Source organism: Xiphophorus couchianus, chromosome 23, assembly GCF_001444195.1.
Source record: "Xiphophorus couchianus chromosome 23, X_couchianus-1.0, whole genome shotgun sequence".
NCBI lineage: Eukaryota > Metazoa > Chordata > Actinopteri > Cyprinodontiformes > Poeciliidae > Xiphophorus > Xiphophorus couchianus.
The window spans coordinates 1811165-1837076 of NC_040250.1; the positions used below are offsets into that span (position 1 = coordinate 1811165).

At 38.5% G+C, this 25912-nt stretch overlaps 1 protein-coding gene and 1 long non-coding RNA gene across 3 annotated transcripts in view; one reads left to right on the top strand and one right to left on the bottom strand.

Annotated features, from left to right (window-relative positions):
• pitx2 (paired-like homeodomain 2) overlaps positions 1 to 25912 on the top strand; it is a 56508-nt gene that overhangs the window by 20038 nt on the left and 10558 nt on the right. The window contains exon 1 of one of the 2 annotated variants that reach the window (XM_028009471.1): positions 25123 to 25480. The exons of the other annotated variant lie outside the window; for it this stretch is intronic. The gene's annotated coding sequence lies outside the window, so the exon portion shown is untranslated. Of the gene's footprint in view, positions 1 to 25122; positions 25481 to 25912 lie in introns of those variants that run through there. 2 annotated transcript variants of the gene reach the window in all.
• LOC114139493 (uncharacterized) lies at positions 20501 to 25836 on the bottom strand. The gene is made up of 2 exons (XR_003594456.1): positions 25452 to 25836; positions 20501 to 21273 (listed from the first exon to the last, which is right to left on the bottom strand). It is a non-coding gene; the product is annotated as an uncharacterized LOC114139493 (long non-coding RNA).

The following is a 25912-nucleotide window of genomic DNA, read 5'->3' on the forward strand; positions in this document are numbered from 1 at the left end:
AAGGGCAATGCAGAAATAATGAGGGGAAATGAAGATGAGGACCAAACTGATGAAGAAGGGTGAGTTTGTGTGGCTGCTGCTCGGAAAAACAAACCCAGAACGAGAGTGTATGCTGTAAAAGAAATTCTGTTTCAAACTCCAACTCTGTCAAAACTTTTTCTCACATATATTAGAATAGTTTTTTACAAAGTCTTAAAGATCACTTTAAATATCCATTCATTATCTTCCAATTTTTTGAGTTTGTGTTAGCTCATGTTAATAGTGAAACAGTAAACCACAAGCCAGTCACATTTCGTTGTTTCAGCAGATATCTTGAGTATAGTGACACAGTTTGCCTCAATCCAGACATTTTGTGTGCTGCCCTCATCAGTCCTGGACTTTTTGTGTTTTGTTTATAGACTAGAGTCGACCATTACCTAGCATCGCCATCGGCCCAGCATGCATCGGGCAGCTGAAAGATTACTGGCCTCTGTAGGTGCAAATATAATAAAGAGACACAATTTTTGAAGTCATTATAAGCTTTTAAGTATCACAAACAGCAACGTTTAAGTGAATAGAAAAATTATTACACATTTAGGCCAGCATGTCGATCCCTTAAAGAAAACTTATTTCCCAAACTGTTCTCAGTCAGTTCTGTCTTGCAGGAAGTTTTTACATCTCAAGTTGCTCACCATGAAAAGTGCAGAGGCGAGACGTCGTAAAAAAATGCCTATCCACCTGTTGTTCTGGCACAGAAGAGGCATTTTGATCCCCACCTGCAATTTTTTTTTGTTGGGCAGACTGTGACGTGTGTGAGTGTAAATGTGTGCGCGTCCGCCAAAAGCGTCTCCCCATAAACAGGTGGGGTTCTCCTCCACAGATATCGAGTTCCCCTCTTTGATAACCCATTACAGACTTCATTAATTTCACTCACTCTGGCCATGCACTCGCCGCCTGACAAACTCACAGAGGAATTTCTGTGTGAGCGCACCTCTTTGGGCTTGTGTAAGTTTTACAAGCAGAGATTAACATGTGTGAAAACAAATGTAATTTAATCTTTTATTGTTTTAGGAAGGTGAAGCAGACATGGCGAGCTTAAATAGAGGTTTTTGTACACAAGTCTGCAGTCGTGTCCTTAGTGACTTTATGACGAGGCTGTTTCCATTGTTTGGGGGAAAAGCAAAAATCTAAAAAAGCATTTAATTAGATTAGGAACAAAAACATTAATCAAGAGTTTCTATGTTTTACAATAAACACAATTAAATAAGATGAAGCAAAAGATAGAACAAGAAATTTTAGTGGGGCATGTTCATCCTTTAAACTCACGCTAATAGGTCTCCTGAGAGTTTTTTTTTATTCAGGGAATGGAGCTACAGTGATCTCCCATGTCCAGTTGTTCTGGACAAATTTCTTCTTTTCTTTGTTTCCTGACATTGATTGGTTATTCTCAAGCCCACAGGACACCCGATACTGCAGCCTGCCTGATTCCAGTTGTGCAGTGAGTCACCTCCATGTCTGGCAGATGACAGAGTATTACAGGGTGAACTTGGACTCGTCCTCACTCTGTCCACACCGAAACGCTGAGATGAGCGCCCCTGTCCAAAAGCATATCTAGAATTGCTCCAAACTTTCAGAACAATGTAGGGGATTATGACGCTATGCTAAATTTAACCTCACCAAGGAATTTATACAAAAGCACACAGGCAAGTCATTTGTCTTCCTGAATGGCGGATGCAATTTTCACAATGCCACAAGCAATGTTACAAACTGATCTCTGCTTTGCAACCATGTACCTGCTCAGTGTTGTCCAGCTCCTCCCTTTGCCTGAACGAGACAGACGAGGCCGGGTACACATGGGAAAGGTCACTAGTCCATCACAAGTAACCACAGAGACACACAAGACAAACGGCCATACACACACTCAAGCCTGAGGGCAAATTAGAGAAACCAATTAACATAACAGTTATGTTTCTCGACTGTGGGTTTAAACTGCAAGTTCAGGATATTTTTTATATATTAGTCAACAATTACTGAACTCTAAGTGACTATTGCACTTACCAATATTGCCATGATGATATATTTTACAGCCGGAGGCATGGCTCAGTTGAAAACTGGCCAGAAATTACTACTGAAGACAAAAAAAACGTCATTAGATTTGGATGACGTTGTTTTTTTCAATTTTTCAATTTTTGTGTTGAATAATTTTCAACACAAAAATTATTCTCCAAATTCATAAAGAGAAAAGTAGATCAAGAGGAGGATTTCAACACAGACAATGAGACAAAACAACAAGGATCAGCCTGTAATATGAATTTATATTACCAGAATATAAATTCCTATTAAGGTCCTAATGCCATAAATTGTACATTAGAAATGGTAATTTGTTCTTACCCTTCATTGTTCTCAACTTGGTCGCTATGCGTCTCGTCTTCCCAGCCATGTCGGTCCTGATCATCAGAATCCAAACTGAAGAGTTTTCAATCCATTCTGAGACATCAGCAGTTGGTTCAAGTTCACACTGGTATGGTTGTTTATTATTTATTCCCTTAACGTCTTCTGGCATTTCTTCATATACGAAAATAATTGTTCTTCCATTTTCTCTGATAAGCAACCAGACAGTAACATGGTTTCAGTAGCTGGCTGAGACACAGTGCATGTTATGAACTGAGGATGGTAGACAGTAGTTCTACCACTCAAATCACCCCACTGAGGCATTACTGACAAAAACACTATAAACTATTTATTTAAGTTGTACATCAGAGAGATTGGTCTCTGGAAAGTGTTTTGCTAAATGATATTTATGCCATATCAATATTCTGGTTTAATTTCTCCTATAATCTCTTGGTCTTGTTTTTGGTCTGTGGGAGGAAGTCGGAGTAACCAGAGCGAACTCACACATCCACAGAGAGAACGTGAAAACCCCAGGCTGAGATTCAAACCCAGGACCTTCTTGCAAGTCAGTAGTGCTACCAACTCTACAGAGCAGATCACATTAATTTACAACACAGTTTATTTTGATATTAGATTTTACTTTTTAATTTGCCCAGTAATCCAGCTGCATTTTGTCCTTCTGATCTTGACAAGTGTTAATGGGAAAACAACACCTTCTCTATAACTAAGCAAATAGGTGCCATCTGTGCAACATTGTTTAAAAGGAGACTAGTGTCATTTATTTTTAGTAACCTGTACCAACTATTTAAAAATGTCCCCGTAATGTTCGTACTCAGGCCACTGGGGTCATTTCTTTCCTGTTGCATAGAACAGCCTCTGTTGTTAACTCTGTTGAGGTGAAGTTAAATTTATTCTGATCGGCTATGCTTATTGATTTAACACGAGACAATAAAAAAAGGTTTTTCAGAATAAAAGTTGGAGGTTTTACTGGGCACACTGAGAAAATGGGTGTTTGAATTGCAGATGATTCGCAACATTGAGGCATCTATAAATCCATAATGAAGAAAAAACACAAACATCACGCTTGAGGAACTACTGAACAGTGGGAGTGGGAAGTTGTGGCCAGAAAACCAAACAAAACCATTTCATCAAGCAATATTTGATCCTTCTCTCGGCTGAGCATTGATTTTTCTGGTTTGCTGTGTACGTTTGTGTGCGATCTTCAACAGTTCAATGCCATGAGTGGTATCTGTTCTCATTTAATTAACAAGGTCAATCATTACCTCCAACAAGTTGTATTGCATATTTGTATGCATGATATTTTTTCCAGTTGGTTTGATGGGAATATTATTGGAGATGGAGGAAATGTGAGAAAAGACCTCTCCAAAGCAATCATTCAGTTTTGAGTTTAGAGCAAAAAACACCAGGAATTACTTTTATGCTGTTTGAGTCAAAATCACATTGATTCTTGCTTTTTTGATCCAAACAGCTGAATAATCCCTCAAACAACTTTTAACAAGATTGCTTTAATAACAGAATGTAGAGCAAAAATAGAACACCTTATTTCTAAATAGACAGACTGAAATGACGCATTGCGTTTGTGCTGACCTAGGTCAGGGCAGTGAAAAATAGTACAGCATCCTGAACTCCATCAGTTTCAGCAACTCAAAGAGAAACATCTGGTTGGACTCAGCTCCAGTGAACACAAACCCTGCCAAGGAGGCTGCACATGTAGAGAGTAGACAGCCTTCAAAACAAGCACCACCAGCTTCGTTGGCTACTGTCATCATTTCCTTCAGGTCTCGTTCAGTTTAATAGCCCTCCATGTTCATCGTGTGCAGAAGAAACCTGTTCCCTTAACAGCTCCAAATAAAAGAGAAAAGGTGGAAGAAAAGGTTCAGTAACCGTGTGCGATAACAGATATGAATATGTTACATTGTTACCTCTTTGAGCACTGTACATAGTTTGGCTTTAGTGTAATCCATCAACCCTGGGTGAGAAATAGCCTTCTATATTTGTCCCCTACATCTTTAGCTTGTGCTCTCAGTTGGTACAAAGGCAGCTGAGAAGACAACCATCTCCATCAGTCATAACTGCTGGCCCAGAGCCTGGGGTTCCTGTCACTACGAGGCTTAAAGAGAAGACTCTTCCCCCTCATTCGAATAAAAGCCAAGCAGGTCAAAAAGTTCTGAAATGATTTGCATGACCAGGGAGGTTCTGACTTTATGACTGCGGCACAAAATTTACACTAAGTTGTGGTTCTCTCTGGCAACTTCTTCCTATTGCTACAATCTCTGCAGTAATCAATCTTAAAATTTAAAATTGCTTAAAGCTGCTAGATTCTTAAAAAAAAACCTAACATGTAGCCCCCTGAACTCCGGACAAGCTGTGCAGTAATTTCAATAATTCCTCCAAATGCCGTCAAATTTCTGGTCTCTAAACACCGTTTTAAGTCTGAGAATACGAGACCTATAAAACACAAGTGGAAGAGCAGCAAAAGGAAAACATTTGGGCAAAGCAGTTCGAAGCTGGGAATTGCTCCTGTAACACACAGCCGTGTGACCACAAGAATCTGTCTGAAACCACGTCAAGAGTGCGATGATTATTTCACTCTTTTCTGCAGCTTTTCGTCTGCATCCGCTTACCACCACATCAGCACTTTTGCTCCAAATGAAATCTGAAGGCATTCCTCTCCCTCTCCGCACCCTTTTTGAAGCTCTAATCAAACCCAATGGAGTTTTCTGAACCTCTGCCCATGATGTTGCACAATTGCTGTCTTCTAATTTTAATGTAATCAAGGTTATCAACAACAAAACTAGCCTGGGAGACATCTTAATATCATTTTAAAGTCTATCATTTATATTGACTGAAAAACTGTTTGTAAGTAATTGCAGCTATTACTTGTTTGCATAGAGTTTAAGTAATAATGTCCCTTAATGGCTCAGATGCTGAACATGCTGAAAGAAATGTTCTTATCTGGAGAATACAGTAAACCTAGACTGGGAAAGGCTAACTAATTTTGTGCTTGCTCAACGTCTCCCACAGAAGTTTTCATGGTTAAAGTGACCAACCTGTTAGCTTTAAATGCTGGTGTTGTCCCGACAAAGCAGCTTAAGTCTGCAACTTGTTCACTTTCTGAAATGCTCAGAGGTCTTCGCAGTCCGCTTTGGCAGCAGGGTCAGGATGGCGCTCTGTAAGTAGGTACTGAGAGATGTCTTAAAATACTTAGGAAGTTCAAATCTCCTTGTCTAGCCTGACATGTTTTCCTCACAGTTATCATCTAAGAATCAACATATGGACTTACAATGACAATATTTTTATAGAGTTTTGCACTTTTCAACATCCTGATATTTCAAACGTTCACTGGGTGAACAATTTGGATAATCTTTTAGACGCTGTGTTTGGATTTGATGTGACCGATCAATAGAAAGTAGTACATAGTTGTGAAATGGAATGAAAATTAGACGTGGTTTTCAAAGTAGCCTGCAGTTGGTAGCACTGTTGCCTTGCAACATGAAGATCCTGGGTTTGAATCCTGGTCTTGCATCTTTCCAAATGGATTTTGCATGTTTTCCCTGTCCATGCTTGGGTTCTCTCCTGGTTCTCTGACTTCCTCCTATCCACAATTATGACTAATAGGTTAACTGAACTTCTAAGACTACATTTACATGAGACTGCTGTCTGAAAACTTGCACTCCATCAGATGTTGACTGTGGAAAAGATTCACGTTTAGTCGAGATCATAAAGACATTTTGAAGCTGATGTAGTTGTCATGCCAGGCCACTACATGGCGCTGTGATTTCAGCGGTTCATTGAAACACCACTTTTGACCCTTAGCTTCCACCTCTATTAGAAAACAGTAAAACCAAATGCCAATGCAAAACATATACGTATATTCCATATCAGAAGTTGTGTTAAACTGATCAGGTTAAGTGGCACACACAGCACAATGCCATCCGCCGTCGGAAACCATTCCCTGCTGCGCAATATGGAGGAGGCTCTGTTATGTTCTGGGGCTGATTTGTTGCATCAGACACAGGGTGTCTGGAATCTGTGCAGCGTATGATTGGACAATGACCCAAAACACCTACAAACACTTCTATGAGCCCTGATATAAATCCTACTGAACATGTGGAAGGAGCTGAACCATGCCGTTAGGAGAAGGCAACCTTCAAACCTGAGGCAAGTGGAGCGGTTTTCCCATAAGGAGGGTGGACAAAACACCTGTGGACAGGTGAAGAAGTCTCATTGGCAGTTCTATTCAGTTCATGCTTATTTGTACAGCACATTTCAGCAAAAAGGCAGTTCAAAGTGCTTTACACCATAAAAACATCATACAGTCACCAACTGTGAAACAAACAATAAACATTTCGTCAAATGCCATAATTAAAATCATTAAGACGCATCAATGTGTTGATCAGTGTTTCATTTTAGTTAGTGAAATGTGACATCACAGGACCACCATCTTGCTCCTGGCCTGTTTTGTTAGTTTTGGGGAGATTTTTTTGTAAGGTTTTGCTGAATCAAAATTCAAAAGCACTGTCTGATATTCTTCAGTTGATTTTCAGTCATTTTTTAATTTTGTCCATTTCAGTGGCTATTGCTGGCATTGCATTCATTAACAGAGGGGCACCAACAATCAATTTTGTCCTTGTATATATATGTATGTATATGTAGTAGCAATGGCATTTTCCTATTGTTGCATCTTTTGCATTACTTGCGCCACCCAGCACTTATGAGTCATTCATTCTCCGCTTGTGTTAAATGCCACCCATGCTAAGAGAGGCTGTATGAAGTCATCAGCAGACTGAAGAGCTACTGTACCACAGAGATGTTGTTCAAGGAGGGAAGAAAAGTTGGCAGAATCTTTGCGTTGTGTCACTGGAAAGGTTTTGCAAGTGGGAGAAGGACGAATGAGGGATGGAAGGGAGGGAGGGATTAGGAGGTGAATGCCTTGGAGAGACTCACAAAGAGAGCGGAGCAATGAATAAAGAGGAAGACAGAGATAAAAAGAAAGGTTAAAGGGAGTGGAGGAAGGTAAAATAGACTTGTGAGTGTGCAGGAGAGAGAACGCTGGCGTTGATAGAGAAGGTGAAAGACATTTTCTCTGGCTCCAGGCCCAGCTGGTGTCTACAGTGGACCGCTGCGGGTGTCAGATCTTTATTCCAACCCTGGAGACAGCTGGAGGTGTCAACACTGTTCTGGCCACAGTTATACTCTTGAACTGAGCTGTGTGTTTGTGCACGCAGAAGCCCCACTGTCACAACAAGCTGATATCATGTTGACACAGGGTCTCCCTCATCTTATGACTCATAGAAGAATATTTCCAAATCTGTGGTTTGATTTGTTACTTTACTACCTCATGACTGCAGAATAAAACATGTTTTTAACTTCAATATGAACACTTGAAAACCAAGAGTTGATTTTTGGAGTGTATAATAAAGCATGACAGGACCCTCAAGAAAAGTTATGGAGGGACTTTCATGGCCCATTTACATTGAAACAATCACTCAGTACCGGGGTTTCAAATTCTCAAGAGCCACAGAAAGACATTCAAGGGGTTAACCCTTAACTACAAATCAAACTGGTAGGAAGGCATTTTATTCTTCTATTAATATGTTCCAGAAAAGATGTAGCTCTGACTATCTCTATGTCTGCCTCTGAAAGTTTCTCTTGGATAATTCTGTCAAAAGGTCAAAGTTTGGAAATATAAAGGGATCCATCTTCTAGATTCACTTTTTTTTTTCCACAACGGCTGAACATCAGTGAGATCCTCAGCAGAGACCTGGAGGATGTGGTGTGTGTGGGAAACACACATTCCTGAGTAATAAGGTTAGTTCTGGTCCGATAGGTGAGTGAGAATAATATGAGGGTCTCTACAGGAATCCAGTGGCATAAAATTCAACACCAGACTGAAATTATTTAAAATTGAAATTGAAATTGTTTGAATGGTTGAATTTTAACAGATCAGACACTGAATTGTTTTTTTAGGTGAGCACAAGGAAAACAGGCAAATGTAAAATTTAAGTTAATCAGATTTATCTGAGTATTTATAAATGGTAACTTTGCATATATAGTGGTTTCAAAAAGCTGTGGTAATATAAACTATTTATTTATCATTATCCTGTAAGTTAGTACTGACCTGTTCAGGAATCTGTGATCAAAATGGTTTTAGTATCAGAAATGTGAGCTGCTATGAAAAACAATGTAAAAGGCTTGCAGTGATTGAGCTATGTTTCATATTCTCAAGGTTTGAATGCTTTCTTTTATATTGATATTATGTCTTTAATATGAAGACAAGTATGTACTGAAAGTCGTTAAATGCAGTGAATGTAGAATTTTGTTTTTTTTACATTTTTTAAGGAAATAGCTGTGGAATGTTTTCAGTATTGTGGAATAAAATCCAAGCAAGCAGATGTGTTTATGGGAAATGGGATTCCTAATAAATATGTGGCATAATGTTATTGAATTAGTAAGGACTTAGGACCTGATACCATATTAAGCCTTGTCTTTTCCAGTTCACTGCTTTTGATTGCAATATATTAAAGTCCCACATGATATACTTGCGTACCTGCCTTCACTTTTCATCACCTCCGCTGAGGCATTGGCGAGGGGTTGACAATGAATAATAAATGAGTCTGAATTTTCTGATGGAATTTCCATTTGCTCTGTGAACAATTTTCAGGAATAGGATTTAGACTTAATCTCACACGGTGGCCCCTCCAACAGTTGCTGTTTGTAGCACAGATTAATGGTGAGATCTCCATCTCTTCCGTGGCATGATGTGATATTTGCTGCCATTTAAAGACACTTATTAGTCTGCGGACTCAAATCTCAAATCTTCACGGTGAATTAAAGCAGCTATGCCTGGAATAAGGAAAAGTAAAGCAGCAAATCTCCAAATGCACATCTTTAATGCACTGCAAATAAACCCAAACAATATTTCTTTATAAGTATAAATCATATGATGATTGTGGATCTAGTTCAAGAATATGTAGCTTTAACTTTACTTCTGGCAGTGGAAAGTGTTGTAATGAAACGATCAGTGGGGATCTGAGGCCATTGGTTTTGTAAACGAATCCAACTGTAAGGAATGAATGGATGAACCAGTTAATGTCCAAACTAAGATCCTAAAGATCCCCTGACTTGTAGAGCAGAAATCCAACAACTACAAATAAACTGACTCTTCCAACTGAGTCTGCAAGGATTAATTAGTACCTTTATGTACCATCTTGCAGAGATGAAAATTTCTGAACGCATATCTATTTTGGAGCAAAAAAAAGTATATTTAAAGGATTTGCTTCAGCTGAAATATTGTTTATTTTAACAGCTATAGTAGTGTGGCAGCATTTTAGATAGAGACAACAACAAACAAATATTGACAGAATGACAGCACTGATGGAAAACTGCAACAATATTGTTATTAATTTAAACCATAACAGTGGAAAAATAAAAGATAATTTCACTTTTTTTCTGGATATCTGCATCTGATCAACTACAGTTCAAAATATAAATTAGTTAGACTGGGAAACATAAACTGATCATTCTTTTAAAAACTGTTTGTAATTAACAAAAAATTATTCTGTTTATGTTGTTTTTTTCATCAACAACAAACGTTTATAACGCTGAGATTTTTGGCATTAGATCCACCATGACAAACATCAAAACACAGTTTATGAACTGATCAAACCTGGGATTGATTATTCTATACTAATTACAGATTTGTTAAGAGTTTGTGATATTTTTAAAATGTTTATTTGTCCTGGGAACCCAGTCTTGTGTATCTTCTCCTCTCACAAACTGGATATATCATTACACACCTAATATATAATCCAATCAAAAAAAGAGAATTTATTTTTCATCTTTGAATTTTTCTAAATATTCATAAACAAGAAGTAAGAGCTCATTAACACAGGTCTTTAAGTCTTGTGCAAACGTGTGTTGTGTTTGTCTGATATTTTACAATGCTAAAGATCCTCAAAACTTTGATCGTCCCTGTTAGTTAAACCCACTGATGAAGAAATGGATTTTTCATATTTCTGTCATGACGCAGGTCTGAAATTTCATTCACAATGGTCTTAAAAAGGTCTTTAAAAGTTTTAAATTTGAATCAAACCTGCAGAAACCTTGATGTGGAACCTTAGTGGCCACTATCAACAGGAAACAGAAACAATAATACAGTTTTTATTTTCTTCTCTTCTTTTCCTCTCCCTACAATGTTGTGTCTAATTGTAACTGCTCCTTTAGATGAAAGCAGAGGTTAAATGTAAAGTCACTCATGTACTCACATGGCACATCGCTCCTTTCTCCCCAACATAGCTTGTAATCCGACGCCTGGATGCCCCCATTGCTCATTACCCAGCATTCCTAAGGGCTGCATGCTGAGGGTGTGGCAGAGCGACTGGAGTGAGGTTGGCGCAGGGCCAGGCGACAGTGATTGATCAAAGTATGACTGATGGCTACAGCTGATGCATCAGATCTGCTTCCAGTTGGGCCGGATCAGGCACTTCTCACCTTGTAAAAGAGCTTTGGGTTGCCTGAGGGTGTAGATGAGGAGGAAGAGGATGTTGGTGAAGAGGTCAAGTGAAACTCCATTGAAGACTTTCTCGACTTCAACTTTTGCTCCCTTGTGCTTTAAGATGTTTTTATATGTACAGTATTGGCGTGTTTATACCCACTGCTGCTGAAATGCCAAACCAAAGCATATACAGTATGTTGTCTCCATGACAACTGCTCATCAAGTTTTATTGCTGCAGAACTATTAACTATTTAAGAAATGTAAAATAATTCTAACCTTTACACACCTACAGTACGGCAGTCGTCTCTTTTTGACATTTATCTTCATCATGACCTTTATGGGTTAAGATAAAAAATAATCAACCAGAAGTGGATGCATTTATAGATTTACTTGTTTTTATAAGAATCATCAACAGGTCAAAATTTTAATTTGTGTTTCACTTTCCAGAACTAAAGATATCAGTTAGCAAGTAGCAGCATGCTCACCCTGGGAACTATGCACTGCAAAACAACAAATCCTGTAACTCACTGTAGCAATACAATGACTTGTGAAAGTATTCACACTTCTTGAAATCAAGTATTGTTTTCATAATTACTTCAAATCTTATATTTAAAATGGGTGTATATATTTGATGTAAATAAAAGTTTTAAAGCAATATTCCAAGCAACAATGGGTTAGCAGATGTTCATTAAGTGAAGCTAAAGGGAAATAGGAAAGGCTTCTTTTTTTGTTGTTTAATATTATTTGCATTTTTTTACACAGGGAAAAATATTTCTGAGTCATTGGGTTTCATTATATAGATTATATATGTGATTGTAAAAATGTTAACCAGTAGTTTTTTATCCCTTGTTTTTGGCGTAATTAGCTGCATGTCTTCTGTGTGTTGCTGGTTTAATAAGGAACAGTCCACAGAAATGCTCTCTTGGTGTGTTTTTCTCTACATGGCCATACAGCAGTTATGGAGCAGGAACTGATCGATTTGTTTCCCACTAAAGATCCTTGACGTTGAGTGGGATTGGTGACAAAGCCTTGGTTCTGTTGATATTGGCCCCCAATGACCTGGTGGTATTTGAACTGCCCCCTGAGGTCCACTGATCAGAATGCTCTGTGTTATAAGAACGAGCGCCATGGAAAGGGTTAAGACTTGGTTGGTCTTCAAGGGCCAAGCCTCTACATCCTACCGGATCAGTACAGTTCTCTTTGCAAGGATCATGAACATGCAACCTACCAACCTCTGCTGGTCTCAAACCAGTGGAAAATATCTATCAGTCATTATTTGAAGTCAGCAAATCCTCTAAACATTCCATCTTCTTGGTAAACTTGACAATCCTTTAAAATGTCAGTTTTCAGCTTTTCTCTGGACTTTTTTCTAAATTGTTTGGAAATTGCTCCAACTTCGATTTAAGAGTTACTGTCAATTTTGCCCATTCCATATATGTCTACCCAAAATGTTCCATAAAACATTAAAGGTTTAGCAGTGACATTATGCGCTGACATAATATCACTGCTAAACATGTGACAAGGGTCAGCTTCTTGCACACAGAAGCAGGCCCTTCTGGCTGTGTGCAAGAAGGGCCTCCTGTAGTGGTCTGTATTACAGCAGTTCTGAAGAAGCCTCTGATTGAAGCGATCTGTTGTTTTAAAGTTGTCTCAATAAGAGAATGATTGGGATTGTCCATAATTTTCTTGTTTTTATGAAGAATCCATCTTTGCGTCGTCATCTCCAGCCATCCCCAAACCAGAACCAGAACAGAACCAGCCTTCTTTGACCCCTGGCTCTGCCTGAGTCTTCTGGAGTTTCTGACAGAGTAGATCAGCCTGGATTATATTAAATGCACCAGAAGAATCACACAACATGAACCTCACAGTGCTGCCTGTTTTGTCCAGATGACGGTGGATTTGTTGATGCAGGTGTATGATGGCGTCTCCAAAGTGATAATCAAACTGTAGAACATCCCGAAATGTGTAAAACAAAATAAAAAACCCTTCAATACATTACATGTATAATGTTTTAGATACTTTAACTCTGTCCCAGTTGCACATGTAACAGTTTGGAAGCTGCAGAGTCTCACAGAAATGGAATGTGAACAAGTCACTCTGATTAGGTTTTGTAATTACATGTTGTTTGTGCTATATTTGTAAAAATGACATTTGAAAAATATGAAACAAAAGTAAAAAAGAAACTCAACATGCAAAATGAAGTCATTCCAAAGGAGCTTCAACACGATCCCTCAAATCAACCGTTATCTGTCATATAAGAAATTCTTTGGTTCGATTCCCATAATTCTCTTTTTTCTCTCTCTCCATGAACCTTTCCCCCCAATTAATACTGCATGCATTTTGATTGCAAAAGTATTCCAGCTCCAGGAAGCCTGAGGATCAGGAACATTTCTCATGTCCAAAGTTTAAAATTGAAGAATCTCATTAATTGAACACAAGCATGTTTCTATTGTATCATCCTTGGCAATGTATTCCCTGTAAAAGGGGGATCATTCATCCATACTTTAGAAACTGAATCATATCATAACTCTTTGTGATACTTAAAACGTGTTAATCTCCCACTTCAGGGCGAATGCATGTGCAGCTGAGGGTGGTGGGAGAAAAATCGTTTGAAAAGCTATGAAGCAAGATTTAAACTCTTCTAATCACATCTATCAACAAAAGCTTGCAAGTCAGTGCAAATGTGTTTCATGTTAACTAAACACAGTTTGTGACAGCCAAGCAATTAATGAAAACATTTGAGAGAGCGGGGAAATGCTCCTGGGTTGGTGTGGCCTTGGCTGACGCGCCACATGCACTGCAGTCCAGCGGCCGCTTGTCGCGGCCTCGGTGTCAGCATGCAGCCTGGCCTTCCTCCCAGGCAGCGGAACCAGATGCAACGCTGAACTCATCATTAACACATGTATCACATAGAAGCAGCCGCCACACAAACGGCCCTTTCATGATCAGGTTATTGCTCAGTCTCATTCTGGAGGGTGGCAAGAATTTCAGTTCAAAGAGCTGAAAGTGAAGGTGTCTGATTTCTGGTCCAGTTTGAGGTGTGGCAGAATCAGCCTCTCTGTTGCAACTATGTGTCATAAAAAGACAATTAACCAATACACAGATGTTAGTTCAGCGTTAATTTCTTTATTAATGTATTTTAATTTCTTTATTTTTTTATTTGGGTGGATTAGTAAAATGAAAAACAGTCAGTCAATTTTTAAGGCAACAACTGGCTTCTCAAGTTTATAGATTTTCAATCATGAATGCTCAGAGCTGGGCAGTAATTAATAATTACTCTCACTGTTATATTTACATTTTGAAAAAATTACTTTAGTTTTACTACACCCTACTTTTTACTTTTACATGAGTAACATTACTATGAAGTATTACTGCTCTTGGTTGAATAAAATTTCTGAATACCCAACTCACTGCAAGCAACTTCATTAAATGAAGAACAAATAAGTTTGAACCCAAAATTCTCCAGATACAAACACACAGTTTATGTAAAAGTGAAAACTCTTGTTTGACCACAAGCTTCGTTGTTCTGATGTTCATTTGTATCTGTGAGACACATGAAGGTGAAAACAGATGCAGAAGACACTGATGTTGTCACTGGAAGTTCTTCACCCAGTTCTAACATACACATCACATCACATCACACATACTGCAGGTGAAATTTAGCTGTTTCCCAAAAAGCTGATGTTAAGCACAACGCAAAAGGACTGACAGCTATCTATCTATCTATCTATCTATCTATCTATCTATCTATCTATCTATCTATCTATCTATCTATCTATCTATCTATCTATCTATCTATCTATCTATCTATCTATCTATCTATCTATCTATCTATCTATCTATCTATCTATCTATCTATCTATCTATCTATCTATCTATCTATCTATCTATCTATCTATTTGTGCTTTAATTGTAGGAAAACTTGATGGAATCATCTCTTGAAGTGTGTTTCTTTTCCACTGGTTCATCCCAATGGAAACTCTTGTGTGACATTCACAGCATGCCAGAGGTCAGCAGCGTCACAGCAGAGCAAGCTGGCATGTCCGTCAAAGGACGTACTTGGAAACAATCTTAAGTATTATTTACGAGTCTGGCAACTGTCTTTTCAATGAACAATGACATCACCTAAGCTTAGCCCATTAAGCATTTATTTGCAGCAATGTGGCACCTCGCACATCAAGCTGTCCGCCTTATATTCCCTGTGCCACAAGCAGCCTGCAGTTAATTACATGATCTGACGGTCACCGAAGACGGGCCGGGCCTTTCTGATCACTGCAGGATGAACCGTTTTGTTGAGATAGCTCATCCCTACCGCCACCGAAAACAACAGCTGCTGTGACCTTGAGCAAAGAGTTAACTAACATCAACTAAAGCGTGACTGCTATGTAAAAATACACGTTTTTATACTGAAGTACTAAAGGCGGTCCAAAGAACGTTTAAAATCCAAATATTTTACTAACCTTTTTTATATGAAGTAAACGCCAAAAATAGAAGACTTCAGAAAACTTAGTAAGTTACTACACACATCAGAATGGAATTAGTTTTATGTCTGTTAAAGGTTAAACTGCAGCGAACTGGACCAGATTCATGTAGGGACATGTAAAATGCTGCTCATGTAAACCCCACCAGGAGGAGCAACAGATTTGGTATTTAGGTGTAAATTTTGATTAATTAATCACATTTTAAAGTGTTAAAATGTTTTACCACAATTAATCACATTTTATTTCTGACTGGAACCTTTGTATTCATTCGTTTCTGGTACGACCATAAATCTGAAGGACGAGCGACTTCTGCAAACAACATAGATGGAACAGCGAGGAAGTCGCTTCTCTCATGCCACTGGGGATTAATTTCTGTTTCATAAACCAGTCTGATGGTATGCTGGAAAAGACTATTGTTGTGTTTAAGTTGTGCTAAAATGTGTTAGCCCATCAGTGAAGCTATTCAAGCCTAAAATAGCATCTTAATGCTGAACATGTAGCAGCTAATGCTAATGTCAGAGTCCACATTTCTAAAGAAGTTCCAAGAATGATCAGAGTTTCTGAAACCCTTGAAGCTGAATGTTATAAAAGCACTTTGTAACAATCTGATGTTTAAAGAACTTGAATAAGAGACTAGAAACAATAAATACTTTTATTGTTGAGCTCATATGTCTAGTTATTCAATACATTTTTTAATTGAAAATGTTGATTTTGGTTTTGATTAAAATGTGATTAATTGTGCACAAAACTTATGCACATCCACTCAAACTTATTTCTCCTGCACATTTCAAACTAGTGACATGGATTTAATAATGCATGTTCCTGAGGGATTACTAAACCAAGTCTTAACAGAACATGTGGGCGTGGCTCGGCCTCAACTTCTGATTTCTCACTATAAAACAGGAAATACTTAAGGAAACAGGATATGATGTGTTTTACTTGTGGATGTCTCTTGTTACACCTTTTTAATCCTGTCAATTTGAATCTGTCTCAAATAACAGAAGTCACTGTATGATTTACAGCTTTAATTTTGAATTGCAGTTTTAGCCAAACCTTCACTACCAAACAGCAAGTTTGTATGATTCTAAGACAGAGGCTTGGGTTTCCTACAACCTTTTGGTCTTCTGAATGCAGCAAAATCTGATTTTAAAGTTCTGCGGTGATAATATATGAGGGAAGGATCTTAAAACCTGCAGTCACAGCCTGCAGAACCTCAGAGGTGTCAGGACTATTCATGTCTGCTGCAGTTTTGATTTTTTCAGAATTTTGTTTTTGAGGCCATTGAATAGTGATGCAATCAACCTCCTTTAATCTTTATAATTAATCTTTTCTAATTAAAGCAAGTGTTTCTTTGATCTTTGAATATGAGCAGGCATATGCTTTGATTAATTGTTACCCAACAGGGTAATGCCACTTTCCGTTATGAAAAGAAGTAACCCCGGAGCTCTTTCTGTTAGACAGACAAGAACAAACATGATTTCTGCTCAACTGAACCTGGAAGTTCATGGACAGGTGCTTTTCAGGAGCACTGTGGGCTATTATTACCGTTACTGTGCCAAATTACAGAACATCTGCTTCTATTGAGGAGTTGGTGCTGTTGTCTTTTCAGCCATTTAGTGAATAAACCTTATTATTTTCTTTCTTGTAAAAAAAAACATCTGCTGAAATGATGACAGCCCTGAAGCTACAGGGTTTTGTTGATGTGGGGTCTGAAGTCTGAAAGCTTTTTCCTGCACAGTAAAACATCTAACAGTCATTTAAACACACTAAAGAGTTCAGTCACCCTGCACTGTCCTACTGTTTTTCCACATTTTCTTTTGTAGTAATTCATTTTAGATATTGTTCATATTTAATATTTCTGTCAATGTGTAAGCTTGTGTGATAGTAATAACAACTAAACACCTGCAAAATGTTTGCCTTAATTTCTTCATGTCTTTGTAAAGCTCCTCTGGTTCTGAGGAGTTCTGTAATCCAGCATCAGTTGTTCCTTAAAGGCAGCACACAGTCGTTTGCCAATCAAACACATCACTGAACAGTTACTACTCACTGGTGTCTTCCCACATGCCTACAGTATCAAACCTAAATCCCAGTTAACAACCTGCCATGTTTATTTGTGCATGTGCAAGAGACTTCACTGAATATAATAAAATGTCTCTGGCTGCCTGAGAGGAACAACATGGCAAGTTATTGTCAGTGTTCACTGCCAGCGGTTTGCATGTTTACTATATAAACTGCGCTGTGGGTTTTTATAAAAGCTGAAAAAAGGTGAGAACAAGGAAAGAAAATCACTTTCAGGGTGTTAGACTTTAAATTATCTGGCTCCATGTCACAACTTAAAACAGTAACCTATTTTATTGGGGCATTTTGTCATGGATCAGCACAAAGTAATTGTGAAATGGAAAGCTAAGCATTTGCCTTTTTTTACTGAAAAGAATCTAAAAAAGTCTGGCATGCTTTATGCTGATTCCCCTCAATAAGATTTAATATAAGCATTTTCCTTCAAAAGTCACCAAATTATTAAACAGAGTTGACTCAGGGAGCAGAGCAGAGAGTCAGGGATGAAGATTTGGAGAAGTTTAAAGGAAATATATGTTACAAAACAATATCACAAGCTTTCTAGATTTAACAGAACACTGATCTACTGATGATTTAAAAAACTGAGTACATCAGAAATATAGAAGAAAAAGATAGTAAAAAATACATCAAAAGACAGTCAAATACCAACAATGAAATTATATTAAACCAAAAATGTAATTTTACGTAATTATAAAAACATTAAATAATACTTATTTGAGAGACTTTAGTAAACATTGAATTTTATTGTAATAAAAATCTGTGATTTACAATAAAAATAAATAAATATGCATATTTAAAAAAGCAAATACTCTACTAGTAGAAATATCTGCAGACTTTGAATTTTATAGGAGTATTTTGGAAAAACCACAGCTTATTATACAAAGACTGACAGACCAGACAGGGAGCAGGAGCAAAAGTCAGCAGAGAACCATCAAAGAGGCTCATGGGAACTCTGGAGAAATCCACAGAGACGTTTGTCTGTGGATAATGAAATAATTTTCTTAATAAGAAATTCATGTACTCCATCCAGTTTGATTAGTCTTGAGCTTTTTCATAAAGAATACCCAAGAACTTCTCCTTTAGATTACCAAAGCAGGTAGAGAGATATTCCAACAGCTTTGCCGCAGTGATTGCAGCAACAGGCAGTTCTAGAAGATGTAAAAATGTCTTTACATAGATTTCTGTCTACCTATGTTGATCTCATCATTAGTTCTATTTGGTTCTCTAAACTTTTGCTATTAACATCCTAAAAACATTATTTAAATTATGATTGGGAAATGTACCTACCACAGCAAATTAGCCAAATTATTAGATAACATGACAACACATTTATTTAGCATTTATGCAGACGTACACATGTAATTCAGTAAAGATCTGATGAGAATATTTCCCTGTTTTTCTGTAGAATTATTGCATAATTTCCTAACTTTCCAAAACTCAAATGTTGGACTAGAGGTCAAAGGTCAAATGATTTCTGATACACCATGAACCAAAATGTATATTTTGCTCTTGGTTTGATTTTTTTTATTGCAAAGCAGATATTCTTGACTTATTTCTATACCTTCAGATTCTTAATTGTTTTTTCTTCAGTTTTTGACTGAATGAGTTGAAACATTCAGGACCCAAAACCTTCATGCTCTGTACCTTTCAGAGGCCGCTGGCCCTCACTGTGCTCAGTCCAGAAACTCATTGTGTTCGAGGAAATCAAAGCTGGCAGCAGAGACAAAAATTGTGAATATGTATGCCTTTAATGCCTCTTATCCTGATGTTAGGTCAGGGTGTGTCCCCCGGACTTCCATAATAGTCTGCAATGAGAAGCTTGAGTAAACACAATCAATGAAAGATACTAGCATATGCACCACAGAGACTTCTGGAGTCCTGGAGTTGTTGTCCCTTTTATTGGCTGGCACAACAACATTTCATAATTTTAGGATCACTAAGGTAAAATTATAACTCAGCAGCCGTCATCAGTGATCTGTTTTGGGGAAAAAGTCTGACTTCATAACGGGGTTGCCCTCCCTGTCCCCGTCTGCCTCTCTCTCGCTGTACGGTTTTCCTGCATGCTCTCTTACTCCTGGATTACAATCTCTTCATCCATTATTAATGAAGTTAAACTACTAGTGGCATGCTGAATGTGCTGCATGGGAGATTTGTAGCTAATCCAGCGCAAAACAGCCCCAGTCACATAATGAAGGGAAAAAAAGAACAAATGTCAACAGTTTCACACTGGGACTGGATTAGACACCCCCACCCTCCTCATTCACGCACAGCCTCGCTCCCCCTCCCTCCTGCTCCTCCTCCTCCACGCTCACACAGGAAGCCCTGCACACACACACTCAGACACATCCACCATGAAGAAACCTGAGCATCCACACACACCTCCCTCTCTCTTTGGATTAAACCTGAAGCACAGATTTGAGGGAAGAGGCCAACGAGCCGCAGAGGTCTGCATGAAACCTCCTCCACATGGCCACCAGGATTAACAGCTGCAACGTTGTTTCTTAAAATCTGTCACACTTACAGTCTATGAAGTTTAGAAAGTGACACTGAGATGTGCAGCATGAAAGGATGTTGACCCAGGCCCGTCTCTGGGGTCACTGCTAGTGTAGTTGTTGCACCGGCTGTGGTGGAAAACTGTATGCAGTGCAGCCAAGCGGTGAGGCTCCGTGAAACGGACAGACGAGCATGAAAGACTGGAACTAATGGCGACACGTGACATGGGACCAGCATCCTGATTACAGATTAGCCACGTTGTATCCACCCTCCCTCCGGCTCTCTTCTTCTATCTTTTTTTAATCCTTGTCGCATCCGCATCAGATTTATCTAATTTCTCTTGCAAGTTTCTAACATCTGTCTCATATTTTTTGTTCACTCCAAACTTTGTAATCTATTAACTGTTTCTTAGTTGTCGATTATAAACAGTTAGATCCTCCAAAGATTTGCAAGGCTAAGTACATGACTATCATCTATGAACAAGACAATTTGACCAATTAAGGTCATGTTTGCTGATTTGCAGATGAGTTTTGATTCAAAAATCCAGAGAAAATTTTCAAACAAGTTGGTGCTTATTGATTTTATTGTGACAAAGTGCATTCAATAATACAGTTGGAGCAAAATGTTTCATCACTTTCTGGGCCTGTTTAGTAGTTAATGCTGTCTGACTGGAGATAAAAGAAAATTATTGGATGGCTCACATTCATTTTACAATACAAAACAAATTAGTTGTAATCAGTTAATCAATTAAACTTTATAAAACACATTTCTTACAGTCAGGTGTAACAAAATTCTTTACAGGTTTAAAAAAAAAACAGACATTTAATGACTAGAGACCCACAATATGAAGATCAAAATGATGAAAAAATCATGTGATCAGATAGAGCAATATTTATGGATAGTAAAACAATTAAGAATTAAAGAGAGAGAAATCAACTAACATTATAGAGGAGCAGAAACTGTGGAAATGCAAGAAATATGAAAGATACAGTACATGTATATTTTAGAAGGAGATAAGATAAATAAAATCTATAAAAACAGCAAAGTTAAGACCATACATAGTACACATACTGTAGGTAACAAGATTAAGTACAGTAAAAACAGCAATGTCACAATAAAAAACAAATAAAGAATCTAGGAGTAGCTAAAAGAAGAATGAAATAATAAACTATAAGGGATAATGAATAGCTATAAACATGAAGTAAAAGCCAGACTGAATGGATCTGTCTTTATTTGGCTGTTGATGATCTAAACTTCATGAAGGAATGGCGCCTCGACGCGTGTTTCACTTCTCCCTCCAGGCACCAGCAGAAGAACCTGAGAGGCCTGGAAGCTCTGGAGGACAGAAGCAGATTTATAGTTTATTACGTTTTCATAATAGCTCTCTCAAAGAAATAGTACCCAAAAACAGCTTATAAATCTAAAACATAATTTTGGATTTTTATTTTTTGTCACACATGATATTTTTTGGATAGTGTGTAGAGTTCAGTTAACAGACAGAATTCAGAAATTCTGGTCAAACATATGACCTGAATTCTGCTAAGCTGCATGCAAACAGAGTTACTGAATCTAACAGTCCCTACAAGTTTAAATAGAAAAAACAGATGTTTTTGTTTCACATGTGGTATTATGTTTCTACATGCTTTTTAAACACTGTTTCCAATTCAGAACTGCAATTTATTTAATTGGGATTATATGTAGAAAACCAAACCAAAATTAAAGCGATGTGTGGTTCAATATCTTTTACCAATAATAATGTGGAAAGTTGGTGTGTAGTTGTATCCAATTTCTTTTGATTCTGAAACTCCTAAATAAACTCCAGTGGAACCAACTGTCTGCATCAGAATCCATGTGTATCATTTGATTTGATCTTCCTATTATCTGATTGAGAATAGGAAGTGACCTGACTTTAGCGTGCTTTCAAAATAAAAGTATTGAAATGAAACAGACTTTCATGACAGTTAATGTGAAAACAAGTTTTCTGCATGGAAAACCAGCAGTTATGGTGACTTTTCATGCAAACTGATGATCAGAGAAGCAGGAAAGAGGCCAAAAGTAACTCAGGAGGAGCTGTAGAGATCCTCCGCTCAGGTGGAAGTATTTGTCGCTAGGCAGACCTCTGGTCAAAACAATGGCTCAGTTACAGTTCAGCTGAGAGTTTGTGGTAGAACTGACACTCTCCACCAATCCAACTGAGCTTTAGTTCTGTTGTAAAGAGGAATGGGTCAAATGTTCAGTGTAAAGATGCTCACAGCTGGTAGAGGTTGACTCAGCAGATTGACCACAGAGTAAAGTGCTGGATTGTAGAGGGGTGAACACAAATACATCCCAGACTTTTCATATTTTCATTTATACACAACATTTAAAATCACACGTCCTTTTCTTTACACTTTTCAATTATTATTAGCCAGACTCCAATACATTGTGATGGTCTACTGCATAAAATCCCAAAGTTTGTAATTTCAAAGTGACAAAATGTGAAAAGGTTTAATGGATTTGAATATTTTTTCTGAGGGATTACAGACAGAGGCCATTAAAGGATGAATGTGTAAGAAATCAGAGGCAATTTTTTTAGAAAAATTTATTTCCAGAAACATTTCATATTTGGTTTCTTTTTTTCCCTCAAAGCAACATTTCTTAAACTCCTGCGTGTACTGATGAAACCAGCTCGATGTGAGGACATGTGAGAGGAATTGCTCTGCCCTTTTCTATTAAATATGACCTTAAAGCATTTTACTTTCTCCTCTTACCATTAGGTGACACATAATTTTTTGTTTTAAGATCTCTATGAAGTTCTTGTTTTCCTCCTGCGGTGTGAAATCAACCCTCTGCGCGTCTCTGTGGGTTGTTTCATTCCTCTCCTCATTCTGCTTCTCTGCAGAAGAAGACCAATTAGAGGAGCTGATTGTGACCTCTGCGTCCACCTCAGCTCTGCTGACAGGAGAGTTAGCATGTAGCCGGACTGTTTTACATGTTATCGACGGGCTGGGAGGCATCATAGTCATTTTATCACACCAATTTCATTCTTGGCCGATTTCCCTTTAGGCAGGTTAGTGGCAGCTTCCCATTGATTTTTCATGTAATTGATCAGAGACCTGCTGGAGCAATTTATTGGCCCACTCGCACCTGTGATTAAGGCTGAGGCTGCATGTGTTTATTCATGCACCAGCAGCTGCTTTCCCTGGGAGCGACCTCTGCGCAGTAAAACGCCGCGGTCCTCCGTGTGGAAACGGTCAGCCTAATGAAAGTCATCTGGTCTCCAGGACGTTTCCCATCATGCCTGACCAAAGCCATGTCACGTCCAAAGTCAAGAGCAGCAGTGACGGCTTGCTTAGACCCGTCAGGGCCGACAGGCCTCACACACAAACAGAGCTGAGTTTAAATCAGAGTAATCTGTATTCATTTCAAGCTGCTTCATTCATGGAAGTAAAAATGAGAGCGCCCGGGGGGCCCGAACCCACAATGACATCAGCTTTGCATTTCTTTTGGTAGCCATCGATGGGATAATTACAGAAGAAGACAAAGACGAAGAGCTGAGTACTTTTTAAATATACACCATGTTAGCTGGGCACGTCAGGAGGAGCGAGGCGAGCAAAGGAAGCCGTTTACAGGCCTTACTAAACCACAAGCTGAGTTGGAGTGCTTAGCGTTGCTGCAGCTCATCTCCCTTTGGTACTGTGACAGAGCTGGAATAGCAAGGATCAGGCATAAAGCCGCTCAACAAGCTCAAGAGCTATCAAAGATCCACCCTTTTAATTTGGTTAATTTACAGCCAGCTTTTTCACTAATAACGCTCTTGGAGTGCTACTTGACAAATGGAAATACACACAGGATGTTTCTGACTTGGAGGAGAAAGTCTCAGTGAATGTTTTGTGTTTTTTTAGACATCTATCCCTTTTTCTAACTCCCTTCTTTGTTCTCTTCATCCTTCACTGACTTCCTTCTTCCCAACAAGCCACTCTTTCAATTAAGCTCAACCATAAATGAAACAAAATTTCTGCTCATTATTAGACTTCTACCATCTTAGCAGATCCGTTCAAAGCCTTGTGGCTTTGGAAACAACACTTACAACTTCAAGTTTTACGACATGACCCGCAGAATTTTGGTCAGACTGAACATCGTGAAAATTACATGTGGTTTTAGGCCAAATCTGTGAAAAAAAGGAAAGAGAAACGAAGAAACTGTTTTCAGACGCAAAGGCAAACACCAAATAATGAAACCACTTCATATCTACTAAAGCTTCCTGGTGCAATACAATACATTGGATAATGTTATGGGAATATGTGAATTTATTCAAAACTGACTGTGCTGAAGGAAGAAATTACAGAGGCATTCCTTTGTGATTTGACTGTGATATGAGTTATGCATAAAGGCACGTTCAGGATGCAACGGTGGGAGAGGGATATGAGGTGCAACAAACTACCCTGTGAGGATATTAAATGAGACAAATTCACTCCGGTGTCAGAGTTTATTACTCAGAGCAGCTGCACATTACGGTGATTCAACAAAGAAGAAATGAGACTAAAGTCTGCATTAATTACAGTGATGCATTCGAGTGATGTCAGGCCTTTTGGTTAGAAATCTGCTCACATGCAGGAGCATCTCAATAAATTACAACTTCAATGTAAAGGTCATTTATGTCAGTTCAAAATGAAACATAATAACTACAACAAAATGATTTTAATACAGAATATTATGGCTATTTTAAGGCCTTCGGAATCCCGAGGAAGGACTTAAGAGATGTCCAGCAACCACCAAAGGTCATTACAAGCATTCCAGTTGAAAGTTTTGTGGAAGGAAAAAGTCTGGTAGAAAAAGATGAACAGGGGTTAGTTGCACAGAAACCCGAACCACAGAGAATCTATGGGTTGAGACACCAGAGCCAACAATGCAGGCAAGCTTTCACATTTTTAAATTGTGACTCTAATAAATAAAATATTTTACATTGAGATGCATTTACAACGTCTAAACAGCAAATATGCACAAATGTAATAACAATTCTGCATGTAAGAAATGGAACCAACTGCTGAGTTTTGTGAATTCAAAGACAGAAGTTCCTGTTTTTAAAGGAGCCCAGATGAAGCTCTGTTAACGGCTGACTGCCTGTAGTCTATCATCTCTCCTCCCTGAAGTGCAGGCTCGCATGCCGTGCTGATATACATAAAAAGCTGCAGAGAGTGTTTTGAAATCCTCTCCAGCGCATGCAGGAGGAGGGAAAAGTTGAAGTGTCCAAACTGCGCTGACACAGACGAGCTGATGTGCTCGTTAAGAATCAGGAGAGAGCACCAGCGGAGCAGGTCACCCTGCTTCTCACATCACAGCCCCATCAGAAATTCTTTCAAGTGTCCTTCTGCGTCGCCAAAGATGACAACGGCAAATCGATAAGCGCTTGAAATGAAAAGAAGCCGTCGGTTTGCCCCCGAGGCGAAAGATTTCATACCCGCCAGCCTTGTCTGAACTTCAGGCATTCCTCTGCATCTTTCTGCGTGAGAAAGAGGAGGCTGCTCACTCACTTTTTTTCTTCCTCTCTTTGTGTAAGAAGGTAAGAGAAGCATATGCGGCCGAAGCGTCAAGCCTCTCCAGACGCTGCGCTCCCTCTTTCTTCTGTACTTGCAGGCGGGGCGTGATGTGGAGAAATCTCTGTGATGCAGGGCTGATGCTTTCTTCTTTTATTTGCATTTTCTCTCATTTGGCGTGTTTGGTGGGCTTTCCTTGAGAAATTGGTGAAATCCTGACAAACCGGGATGTTTGACATGAAATGTTTGACATAAATTTGTCCCTCCATCACACCGCAGGTCAGGCTCAGATGACTAGAAAATATTTAAAACAATCCCGACTGGATCTTTTATGAGTCCAAATACGTTCAATTGACGAAAAATGTTTTTTAATTTATTTTGTATTTATTCCTACAATTAGTTATTTTTATCCCAAAAAATGTAATTTATTAAATATATTTCCAATTACTTGATTTTAA